The sequence below is a fragment of the Camelus dromedarius genome, chromosome 1 (genome assembly GCF_036321535.1).
Source record: "Camelus dromedarius isolate mCamDro1 chromosome 1, mCamDro1.pat, whole genome shotgun sequence".
Lineage (NCBI taxonomy): Eukaryota > Metazoa > Chordata > Mammalia > Artiodactyla > Camelidae > Camelus > Camelus dromedarius.
The window spans coordinates 35,458,410-35,471,884 of NC_087436.1; the positions used below are offsets into that span (position 1 = coordinate 35,458,410).

Here is a 13,475-nt window from a genome sequence, read left to right on the forward strand (position 1 = left end):
AAACAAGGGGTCATAAACTTAGAAGAGAGGTAAGTATTTTTGAGCAGCATTTTCCATTTAAATCAAGTTAGGTTTAGACATTCACCAGATTGGTCCACTTTTTTAACATTTAAAATAAACTTCCTGTGCCGAAAATTTTTACAAAACAATGTATTTAAACTGGCTTCCAGAAATTGTCCAAATAATTTTTTTAACACAATTCAAGTGCTTTTTTTCCCCTACATTTCTTGAAATCTCAAGTTTTCCTTGGCAACTTTATCCAAAAGGCTACATTTTCATTTTAGAGATTATACTTCATATTTATGTAAGAGTGTCCTAAATTGATGTTCACAGGATATCTTTCTCTAAGCCCTAGTGGTTTATACTTTCTCTTTAAAATATCTAAATATCCTATAAGTAAGTTGTCATTCTCAAAGTTGTTTTGTAGAAAAATTTGTGAATTACACATCTATAAATTCCTACCCTTTGCTCTCTCCTTCCCTTTTGTACCACCTGGATGCAAAATTTATGAAGCACTAGGGAAGAAGAAGCCATGCAATAGAAAGACCTTGGTCCTTGACCCTGTGCAGACGACCTTGGTCCCTAACCTGGCCTAGGAACCTGATCAACTTCTACGTGAGTGAGAAGAAAACTCGTATTGTGTTAAGCCACTGAAATTGTAAGGACTCCCTGTCAGAGCAGCTACCATTATTTCACTGATACAATTCCATATTTATTTCTTAATTCACTCCAACAAGTGGTCCTTTTAATTGATGTCTATAAGCATTTAAAGTGATTATTGATACAGTTGAATCAGTATCTACCATGTTTAACTGTTCTAATTATTGCATTTGTTCTGTTTCTTCTTATTCCTATCTTTTTCTGCCTTTCCAATTTCAGGTGAGCATTTCATGATTCCATTTTTTCTCCTCTTGTAGCATGTTATACTTCTTTTAAAAATATTTTCAATAGTTGATGAAATTTCAAAAATGCATTTTTAACCAATCTAAATCCACCTCACATAACTCTATGCTGCTTCATGTAATGCAGTTATTCCTAATTCCTCCTTCTCATCTCTTATTCACTTATTTACTCATTTCACTTATCCGTATGCCACAATAACCCAATACTTTGTTACTATTATTGCTTTAAACCAACAATTATCTTTTAGTGCAATTAAAAACAAGAAAAGCAAAAGACTTCATTTTACGTTATGTATTGCTTCTTTGACACACTTCCTTTCTTCACACAGGTCTGAGTTTCTGACCTACATCATTTTCCTTCTCACTGAAGAACTTCGCTTCACATTTCTGTCAGGGTAGTTCTGCTGGTGAAAAAGTCCCTCAAGTTTTGTTTGTCTGAGAAAACCTTTTCTTCTTTACTCTTGAAGAGTAATTTTACTGCATATAGAATTATATGTTGATGTTTTTCTTTCAAAACTTTAAACACTTCCCTCCACTCTTTTCTTATTTGCATGGTTTCTCATTAGAAGATCACTATAATTCTTATCTTTGTTCATATATAAGTAAGGTGTATTTTTTTCCTCTGGATTCTTTCAAGAATTTTCTCTATGTTTTTGATTTTCTGCAGCTTGATTATGATATACCTAGGTATAGTTTCTTGGTTATTTTTTGGAGGGATGGTACAGTAATTCTTCTTCTTAGGCTGAGCTTCTTAGATCTGTGGTTTAGTGTCTGTGATTAATTTTGGAAAGTTCTTAGCCATTATTACCTCATCTATTTCTTCTGCTTCTTCTCTATCTGGTATTCTAATTATGTATATGTTACATCTTTTGCAACTGTCTCATAGTTCTTGGATGTTCTGGAATTTTTTTCCCTTTACCCTTTTTTGTTTTTGTTGATACTGGGTTTCCCTTTACCTTCTAATTTGGTAAGTTTCTATTGACCTATCTGCATTCTCACTAGCTCTCTCCGCAGGCATGCCCAGTCTACTGAGGAGGGCATCAAAGACACTCTTCCTTTCTGTCTTTGATTTCTAACATCTCCTTTTGACTCTTTCTTATAGTTTCCGTCTCTTCACTTACATTACTCATCTGTTCTTGCACATTGTCTTCTCTTCCCTTTAGTCTTTAAGTTATTAATCTTAGTTATATTAACTTCTGATAATTCCAACATCTGTCCCGTATCTAAAGCTGATTCTGATTCTTGCTTGTCTCTTTGGACTGTGTTTTTCTTGCTTTTTGGCATGCTTTGTGATTTTGTTTGAAAGCCAGACACATCATACTAATATTTGCTATAAATGTAGGTGCCAGAGTATTCAGTTTTCTCTAGTATCCTTGTTTTTATTGCCCCTGTTGACTCTGGGCTTCCCTAAGCACTCTTCTTCAGAGACAGCCTGCATCTTACAGCTCTTTCTATCGTAATCCACCATCACTACATCGGAGCCTGGCTGGTGTGGTGATAAAGTGCGGGAGGAGGGAAGCATTATGGAATCTGAAGATTAAATCTCAAGTTTTTAGTATGTCTGGGTCCCTGGGCTGTGACCTTCACAAGCACTTCCTCATGGTATACCTTTCTTCCTCTTAAGTCAGACCAGAAAACTAGCTGGAGTAAGCATGCCCTCCCCCAACTGGGATAAGGCTCTGGTACAGTCTTACCTCCTCAAGCGTATGCCTTTGTTATGAACAACTCTGTGGGAATATTTCATGATGATTGCTCTTTCCCTTTCCACCCCAAAGTCACAAGACGATCCTTCTTGGATCTTCACTGTGACAGCGGTTGGGTTCCTGGAACTTAAAGCTCACCGGAGCCCCATAAAAGCATAAGCCTCACAAGTTTCTCACTTTCCCCCTGGTTCATAGCCCCCAGCATTTCCTCAAAATTACCATTTAAGGGTCCCGACCCTCTGATGGCACCAGCTGCTTCTGCCCCAGGTAAGCAGATCTCAGCTGTGACTCTGGATTTGCCCATCTCACCAAAATCTAAAGTGGGAGTTGGCCCTGTAACCTCTGTTCTCTGATGGGTCCAAGGAAAGTCATCCATTTTAAGTGCATGTAGCTTCTCTGTTGTAAAGACAGGAGGGAGGGACCACTTCCAAGCTCTTCACATGTTAGAACTGAAATCAGAAGTCCTAGTCTTAATTTTCTACTCAGTTGGTAATTCTTCCCTTCACACAAACCAATTGCTCTTATCCACACCTATTTTGTCGGCCTCACATGGTTTTAATGTGTCTCAGAGCAAGAAAACATATAAGTCCTTCTCTCTTAATGTGGAACAAAACTGCCCGCAGAAATCAAGCCTTTGGAGATTTTCTGAAAAACAAACCAAAATAAGCTGTGTCTAGAAAGCAGGGGTAACCATGAATAGAGCACTTGGTCCTGCAAGTCAAAGAAAGAGGAGCATTGTCTTTCTCTAAATCTTTTCCTAACTGAGCTTAAGATATTCACCTAGACTGATTTATGAGAGTGTAAGTGGAAGCAAGGGCAGGGGTTGGATTTCCTCAAACATATTCCTTGTGTCCTTACGTGCTGCTCTTACGGCATTGATTCAGAGCGAAGGGTGTGTCTTACAAATGCTCACGGCCTGTTCCTGTAATATTTCATCACGTGCCAATGCAGTCTTCATCCCCTGCAAAGTAGCAGTGTCGGGGAACAAGTTATCATTCTGAAATAATAAAGGCCATTCATTTTAGTGACGTTTAAAATGCATGAGAACATTTATGACCAAACCCATATATTTCTCACCATGAATATGTGGTATTAATTATCAATCCTGCTGCAGGGAAGAACACGTTTATAACATTATGAAGAAAATCTTTCTTTTACGTTAAGGATGTTCGCATTTGGAAGGAAATTATTGTGTTGGTTAATGTGGCCCAGTTTCTGGTGATAACCTTTCTGCAACTGTCAATATTTTTCTCCATGGGGCTGCATTTCAAAAACATTTGATATGACATTCTATACCATGCTAGTAGGAAATTATGTTTAATATTGTAAAATATTACAATTTAGGCATTACTTGACTAGAATTGGCTACCTGAGTCACACTTCATTTGAAAAAAATAAGAATCTAATTTATAATAGCCACTACTACCTCACATAAGATACAATAACCAAGTAACGCATTAGCTGGCATGCCTACAAAGACAATATAATATCATAATAATATTAGCAATAGTAATAAGGTGATATTTTCAACCCAACACTGAGAAGAAAGACCTTTGGCTCCTTTTATTTTCACAACAGTCTTCAGTTGGATATTTTTGTGAGAAGCAGAGAAGCCCTATAATGACCTGAAAGAACACATGGATCCCCAGAGCCCTTTCCAGATGGAGAAGGCAATGTCCTCTACTTACAGGTCAGATGAGTAAAGAACCTGCTGTGGGAGTATCCATCCAAAAATCCTCAACCCTTACAATAGCACCCATTACTGAAATAGCAACTTTCAGCACCAGCCAGAGCTTGGAAAGTTTAAAATGAGAAAAGAGGTTTTAAAGCATTACTTTACATTATTAGAATCAGGCCAGGAGAAAATGGATATCAGGATGTTAGAACTGGCTGACAGGATGAATGTTTCCTGCCATACATTTCTGTGTTCTTGTTCCAGTACCTATACTTACTAATTAGGTGTCCTAGACCAAGTCTCTCTGAGCCTTGTCAGAAAAAAAAAATCTCTTGATGTCTTCATCTCTAAAATGAACTTAAAGGCATCTCTCACATGGGCAGTGATGAGGCCTGTATGAGGTAATTTGTAAAAAAAAAAAAAAAAAAAAAGTTCTGTATAATGTCCAGCATGAAGCAAATCTTCAATACTAGCTCAATGCTCAGACTCATCTCCTTTTTTTTTTCCTTCCTCTAATCCAACTAGGAGAAATATTTTCAACTTAAATGGCTAAGAAATTGGAATAAAATTCCCCTATATTTACTTAGAAATGCTCAGATATCTAACTTTTGTTTGCATATCTTATTTCATTTTATTATGTATCTTGTATTATTTTGTTTCCGGGAACACAGTTGAGATTAGACTTGGCCCCAGCTGCACGATTATGGTTTAATAAGGGAAACAGCACAGACACACATTCTATCTATAAAAATAAGAGCTGCAATGATGACCAAAGAAGTGAGTAGTCAAGAGGATCCAGAATTACGTTGGTGGTTTGGAGGTCACTGGATGTTAGGGAAATTGTCCTGAACTGTCATTTGAAGGAGAACAAGGAAGTGATGAAGCAGAGGAAAGGTGTTATCCAGAGCAAACATTTGGACTGACAGAGAACATCAAGGTCAAGCGGAACACGGCTCTTCACATGAACCAACACCCACCCAGGCAGGTGCTCAAGACTCTCGTCCTTCCTAGAGAGCCCCAGAACGCTCCAGCAGTCAGCACCCGAGTCAGCCCTGAGCCAGACATCATCTATGCTCTAGGCTTTTTAAAAAAATCTCCCTCACTTTTTTCCATTCCGTCAAAGTACTCAGTCCTACGATATCCTCTTCTCTATTTACTATATATAAAATAGGTTATAAAAACCCAAATTTCTTCTCTATAACACAGGGAACTATGTTCAGTATCTTATAGTAACCAATAGTGAGAAAGACTATGAAAATGAATATATGTATGTATATGTATGCCTGAAACATTATGCTGTACACCAGAAACTGACACATTGTAACTGACTATACTTCAGTAAAAAATAAAGTACACTAAGCTCATCTGATATAATAATATTTACTAGTATAACATGAGTGAAGTACAAAATCCACATTTTCCCAAAAAAGCACTAATAAAAATTCCAGCAGTTTTCCTAGAGCTATCCCAGAATCCACTAATCAAAATAAGCATGACCTGCAAACAAAAATAGAGGCTGAAAATGACAGTTGTCTATTTCAAAGAATGAATTAACATACACTTGAGCTATTCAGTAAAGATGGCAAAATAACTGCATGTGTATTTACTGAAAACATTATGAATTGAGTTATAATATAATCTCAAATTATATAAACATTTACTTAGATAACAAAATACTTAGTTTTGAAAAATCTTACCTTTGGAAATATTTTAGAATTTCCGATGTGAACAATTCAAATCACAGATGGCATAAAACAAATGCAATAATATTTTCCCTCGAATGTTTAGACTGTTTCAGAAACAGAGGTAGGAGTTCATTCCAACACTTAAACATCATGCTAGAGACTCTCCACAACTATTATCACAAAACACCATTATCTCAAAACATTATCTCAGAACAACATGCTTGAAACTAGCTCAACTAATTCTCATCCGAGAAAACCAAAGAGTTTATATTCCATAAGGCACCAACATGCAAAAGATCATCATTGCAAAAAATAAATGTGTGTGTGTATTTTTCTCTTTGAAAATATTTTTATGTTAGAAAGTATATTCTTACTTTTAAAAGATGCATACAAAGCTCACTGAATTTAGTATTTTCATTATACACATCTCCCCACTTCTAGTAAACCAAGTTAAAAAATAATAGCTCACTCTTAGTCTCATATCAGTGAGTAATCACACACAGAGAGCAAACTCAAACAAGTAAGAGACTCACAGTGTCCTCTAGGTGGTAACAATATTTGCTCTCTAGTTAACAGCTAAAGACGTCCAAGTTCTTATAGAAGCATAATGCAGTTTATACCCCAGATTTAGCAAATGTGAGTCAGAGATCTCTCATAAGGAGGTATGCAAATGTGACGGATGCCACTGTTAAATTTAGGATCAGCATCCTCTTACTTGAAGGATAGAAACGAGGAGACCTCCTCTCTCTGGAACACTTACCATCAGTGATGGATGCCACCTAGTTCATATATTTCAGAAAATGATACTCCTGCTGTGTGGACGCTAAGCCACTGTAACCCTACATGTCTCGCTGGGGAGTTGTTTTTTTTTTTTTCAATAGACCTATTCACCCTTTGCCACATTTTAAAGTCCTGCAGCACTGAGTATAAACTACAGCTTTTGAAATTAGAATAAAAAGTGTTGGTGATGGGCCCACTGTGTATCAAAAACCTTACATATGTCTATACCCTTTGATCCAGGAACTCTACTTCTGAAAATGTAAAGGGAACATTACATATAAATGTGTAATTATATGAATCTTTATTTCAGAATATTTACAACAAAGAAAATTTGTTCTCAAAGTGTTCAAAAATCAACGAAATGAAAATCAGTGAAAAAAATGTCCAAAATATAAGATAAATAAGAAACTATTTTGTAGTCCCAATAAAAGTGATATTCTAAACATACTCACATGAAAAATGCCCATGTAATAGTTACATGTAATAGTATAAAAAAGTAGGTTAAATGTGATGCCATTTTTTAAATTGCAATGAACATATGTAAAAATAGTGGTTTTGTCTGGGGAATTGGATTATAATTGAATTTAATTTTCTTTTTCATTATCTGTATTTTCTACTTTTATTCAATTAGCATGTATTACTTATATAATGAAAAGTTTCAAATTAGTACCAATAAAAAAATGAAAAAATTAAAGTGCAAAATAGACAAGCTTTCCCCTTGCCCTCTCTCCTGTAGCTTAAAATACACAACACAAAGAAAACCAGATTAAGCACATTAGTCTTAAAACAATCAAAAATAAGCACTAAACTAATACAAGTGAAATTCAACTGCATGTGATCTGCTTAAATCAGTATAAATATATATGTCATACCATGAAAAAATGACCACACATAGAGGAAAGATAAGTATGTTTATATCTGAGTTTATGCTATCTTTCTGAGTAACCTTAGGCAAGTCACATGTACAGTTATAGTCATAGAATAAGATGGGAGGAGTAGATGAGTTCTGAAAGCCCTTTCAGATCTAATATTCGATCAACCACTGGAAAAATCCTCTTAATTTAGATGACACCCTGGACTTCCTTCAGCCATCGGAAGGCCCCACACCAGTTTCAGTAACTGTGCACAAGGCCCCCTGGGCAGGGACTGTGTCTTGTATAAATATTTACACTTTAAATAAGTCTCCTTCACATAATAACAGCTCGATAAATACCTGGCAATAAAGCATTCTTCTTGTTATAGTTATATTTTCATGACCTCAGCAAACCTGTCCCAAAATATTTCCAAAAATTTGATCAACTTGTCTGCACAAATAGCAACGGCTAATCTGGTCTAAGATCCGATGCGAGTGTAAAAACTAATTATGGTAAGACTTAGTACACAGGTTTGAGTAAGCTGCTTTCATTCAATTCTCAGCATGAGAGAGCGTGGCCCCCCAAAGCCACTAAGCACCACTGTTCCTGTGCTCTGCGAGAGCTCGGAGACGTCTTCCATAGCGGCTCTGTTTGATCCATCTTTCTGGTTTGGCCTTCCCTTTGTTCTTCACAGGAGCCTAAATTTGTTTTGGTAATTTCATCAGCTTCAGAAAAAGCCAGAGTAAGTGTGCTGGTTAAAATATTCAGTGAGCACATCTATCAGCATGTTGTACATGAGAAACAAAAGGCTAAAGCTGCAGTTGTAGCTTTAGGAGCCAGCAGCCAGAATGGGTAGCTAGAGCAGCCCACAATCAGGAAACCAACGGGCCAACGGCATGGATGCTAAGGGCAGAGAGCCCCACAGCAGACAGCTCCTCCGCTGAGCTGGGACAAGGCAAAGTCAAAACAGTGGGGAAGAATGGCAGTGAAGAGCCATCACCACACTAAACTGATCCAAATCACATTCCTGTCGCTCCTCTATAAATTGAATTTATTTTTTAAATTTTTGGATTGATAAATGGAAAATATGATATATGGTTTAATCATTAAAATTAATCAAAACTTTCAAGAGTAGTGTGGTGATCAGTCTGCAATATATACAGATATCGAATCACTATGTTTTATATCTGAAACTAAGAGAATGTCATATTATCAATTATACCTCAATAAAAAAAGAACTTTCAATTTTCTAGTTACCATGTAGTACTGAATGCACTGTAAAATATTTAACAGAACTAAACATACTTATTTAACCAGCATTATATTTACTTTTGAAAGCAAGGAGCAGGAAAGAGATCCATTAAAATAAATGCAGTAGATTATTTTAAGTAGAAAGATACACCCCCAAGAGGGGAAAAAGTCTGTGGAGGCAATAGCAAATGTTTTCTGGGACTTTCAGTATAAAAGTCATGGGTTCAGCTCCTGGCTTTCTTACTACTCCATACTATATCATAACGGACTTTGGTTTACAAATCTTTTGTGTTTTTAACCATAATCAGTTATGTGAGTCAAATCAGCAATGTTCAAAAAGGGTCTGTTTAATTCTTAGCTACATATAGAGATTCCAAATGTTGGACGCATGTATGTGGAAGATACAATTTTTTTTCTTCTAGGAGCATACTATCATTTATAAACTCAAGTAAATGTTTATAATTGTGGCTATGCAAAAAAAATACATAATCATACCTCCAATAAAAGCCTCTATTTGAGAAATAAGCTATGGTGGTTGCATTATGTTGCATATGTATGTCTACTATGTGACATACACGGGAATATAAAATGTCACGAAGTAAAACAGACCCTAAGTAATCAACTTTAAAATATATTTCACCTAAGATGGAGGGAATTTGAAGACTACTGATCCATGGTAGTTTAGTTAAGATACTGCCTCTTACATGAACATCCCAATTCATCCCCTGACAGTGATTTTCATTCTTCCTCTAAGCTCCTTCAAATTTTTATTTTCATCTTCCCTTTTCGTTTTCTAACTACTGTGTTATGTACTGCAGGACTTATTTTGGATAATTTATTTTTCAGCCAGATCATAAACTTCAGGAAAAGGTGCAACTTAAAATTTTTTGTGAACTCCATCTACATGCATACACATTGCTCACCATATTGTAATCACTTAATAAATGTTGGTTGGATGAATTCATACTGTCTTTTCCCCCTAGGCAGCTCTGGAGTCAGAAGTGTAATAGCCTTTATAGCTTTTAAGTATTCTGATATTCTCCCCAAATGAAACATCCTAGAGATCTCAAAATCCCGGGAAGGGCTCCAAGTAGAGCTGATGAAAGGTGCACAACTTCTCACTAAGTGGCCTGGAGAGGCGCAGCTCTCCCCGGCACCTTGTAAATGACTTGTGACAGAAGTGCGTTTTATCATCCAAATAAGAAACTCCATCACTGCAACAGACCTGCAAGACAGCAATGGCCAGCCAACCAGAAGTGATGAGAAGTCTGGTGTAAAACACAACGATGAATAGGAACCGGGTTTTGACCTGGACTGAGGACTGGTCCACTGAGGGGTGGGAGCCATGTTGGTACCCGAATTAGAAGTCAGTGGGACACAGAAGAAAGACTGTTGCAATCAGTGTCAGAGGCCTTGATGCCAGTTCTTAATCTGCCACCAGGTAATTCCTGACTGAGGGAACATCACTTAATATCGCTGGCCTCAAGGTATTTTAAGTTCTCTTATTTTTTAATTTGAAGAGGTTAAACTCAAGATGCTCTGATGTTTCTATAAGCTATTACATTCTATGCTCACAAATCAAATAAATCGTAAGCCTCTTGGTAACTCTGCAGACCTCAACAGTATTTTGAGGATTTTTTTAAAGCACGGTATCTGAGTCGGAAACAGATGATAATAGTAGTAATTATAATAACTAATATTCATTTATTTAACAGATATTTGTGAAGACCTGCGTGCTATCAGCTGCTCTTCTAGGTAATAAGGATACAGCAGAGAACAAAACATACCTGGTTTCACAGAACTTATGTTCTAGTTTAGGGAGGCAACACTTAACAAATATAATCCAGTGTGTCTGACTGCAGTGAGGACCTAGGAGAAAAATAATACAGAGATCGGTGATGGAAAGTGCCAAAAGGCATTTCAGTGCATACTATTGAATATTTGTTACAGGGCACATGTTTTACATGTATTCTCTCATTACATCCCAACAACAATCCTAGGAGACAGGTATTATTTCTCTACACCCTACTGCACAGATGGGGAAAAAAATGGGCACAGAGACATCAGTTAAATTCCCCAAGGTCACAGAGATAGGAAGTAATGAAACGCCAGAGCCTGTGCCCTAACCACTATGTAGTACTGTCTCCTGCCAAGTATCACAGTACAAGTCTTTAAAAATTTCATAAACCAAAATAAGCACACATATTTTGTGCATTTAGAACTCTTTCTTTTCTCCCCCACTATGTTAATCACATAAAAACTATTGGAAGTGTTAAAATTTTTAGAAGATGGAATCTTGACACTTGATTTTGGCTTAAATCAGTGCATCTTGGACAGTAAGTTTCAAAAGCACATGTAACAACCATAATGAAAACATCAAAACTGAAAAAAATGGCTTCATGGCATGGTCCTCAGTCTTCAACCTGCTGGGTTGGTGAAGTGTTCTAAATGAATAGACCCTAAACACCACAATTATCTAGGTACTTGATTGAAGCTTGTTCAAGAAGATACAAGAAGTCATGTTTCAATGGAGCATAACGTCAGAGGCTGGAAGAGAATCAGATTTCACACAGAGCAGAGACACACGACAGTAACACAGAGGAGTGGATACATTCAGGGCTCAGTGGATACTCAGACCTGGCTTCAAGCTAGCTCTCTTTCTAGCCCTATCTCCTTAGGCAAGCCTACTAGCTTCCATGAACCCCAATGTCCTTATCTTTAGAAGAATTATAATAATATCAACATTATATGCATTTTGTGAGAATTAAAAGAGTTCACTTATGTTAAAGGCTTATTAGCCCAGTATTGGCAAATAGGAAATCTGCAATAAATGTTATGCTACTGTCATTATCGTGAATAAACGTACCAACTTGGGCAAAAGAGACTTGCATACCCAGGGGAGTAAGAAGTCTGATACCTAACAGGACACTTAACGTTATTTTTCAAAGAACCCACCCTGCATGTGAATGTTGAAGGAACCCCCCCAACACACACCTCCTCCCCAAATTGCTGCTTCAGGAAAATGTTTAGACACCAACAGTTAGCAGTAGCAGCATTTCCAAACAAAAAAAGGGCAATGACATAACTTTGACTTGTTTCTGTACATTGATATAAATAACTCAACTAATGATAATGTCTTACACAAAGAACGAAGGCGACTCCAGTGGTATGTAAAAACAGCCCTCTAGCCCCAGCCGCCTTCGCCAGCTCACAATAGCCACTGATGACCTGATCATTTCCTCTCTGTTTGGAGGACTTGAAGGCACTTCCCAGCAAGGAAACTTGTGACATTAAAGCTACGCTCATTCCCAATTTATACAGATTTCGTCCCATCGTATCAACAGCCCATATAGCCAAAGAAAGGACTTTCTAACACGTTTCCATGGTGTTTATGTGTTTCTACCCTAAACAGACAGACGCAGATTAAGCAATGCATGTCAATCCCATTATGAGGCTGTGAAATGGGCAGTTTTGCTACACACTCATGCAATCACACACACTGTGAACATCCTGTTTATTTGGCTCGTCCTCCAATGATTGGCCGCGGTGTATCAGCACATTACTGACAGCTGGGAAAGTCTCCAGTGGAACATGCCTTTCCGATGACAAACATCCAAATAGCAATGGGAACACGTGTCTGCCCACTGGGTCCTTACAAAGCAGCACAGTTTCTCCAAATGCAGAGGGTGTTGGGTGCCGGGGTTTTGTTGGAACGCCACCGAGGGGCCCCTGGTGACCTTGAGAGGCCGTATGAGATAATACATTCTTGGACCCCTATTTCCGGACCGCTTTGGGCAAGGTCAGGATGGCAGATATCCCACTTCCACAATATCAGATGTTACGGTAATTCCTTTTAGCTAATGTGTAAGAGCAAAGGAATGCCTTCAAACCTCATCTAGGCCCTGTGGAATCTGTTGAAAATGCATGACAGCTGTGGGCTTTGGCGAGGCTGTCTGTGAATGTATGAGATTTGGACACAATTCAAAGCTAGAAATAACTGTACAACTCATAACCCTGCACCACTGCTTGCCCCCTCTCCCCCTCTCCCCATCTCCCTCTCTCTCTCTCCACATCACTCATCTCGCACACGCTGAAGCAGGGTCACCATCTCTCTTCCTCATGACTTTCATGCATTCTTCACGGCCGGGAACTGTGGGTAACATCCTCCCCACACAAACACAGATGTGAAAAGAAGAAAGAAACAGGGGCGGGGGTCAGGGCAACAGAATGATTTTAATAAGGCCTGAGAACAGGAAATTGAGAAAGAGACTTTTTTTCTTTTTTTTTTTTTTTTTTTTTTTAGTATCCAATTGGGAGCAGGGAAGCAGCAACAAACTCACCCACTTGTTTAAAAGCCCATCTGCAGTTAGAATCACCATCGAGTTTTCCAGTGATTTATAGAGGCACTCGTTTTCTGAAACCTGCATTATTTTTAAAGGCTGTGACTATTTACACTTGGCTCTTGCCACTTTTATAAGTGTTCTATGCCCCTCACCATTTACTCTCTCACAGCAAGAGTCTGTGTGTAATGCTGCTGAGAAGCGTAGGATGGTTGGAAAAAGTCCTAAGAGGAATGGGGTCCACTTAAAGACTCTCTTTTCTTAAATCAAATGACTGTTATCCAA

At 37.7% G+C, this 13,475-nt stretch overlaps 1 long non-coding RNA gene across 1 annotated transcript in view; it reads right to left on the reverse strand.

Annotated features, from left to right (window-relative positions):
- The window catches only part of LOC116157296 (uncharacterized), a 271,730-nt gene that overhangs the window by 23,554 nt on the left and 234,701 nt on the right, over positions 1-13,475 (reverse strand). The window contains exons 3-4 of the long non-coding RNA XR_004141330.2: positions 10,638-10,719; positions 3,464-3,566 (exon numbers count right to left, since the gene is read on the reverse strand). This is a non-coding gene — a long non-coding RNA (uncharacterized LOC116157296). The remainder of the gene's footprint in view (positions 1-3,463; positions 3,567-10,637; positions 10,720-13,475) is intronic.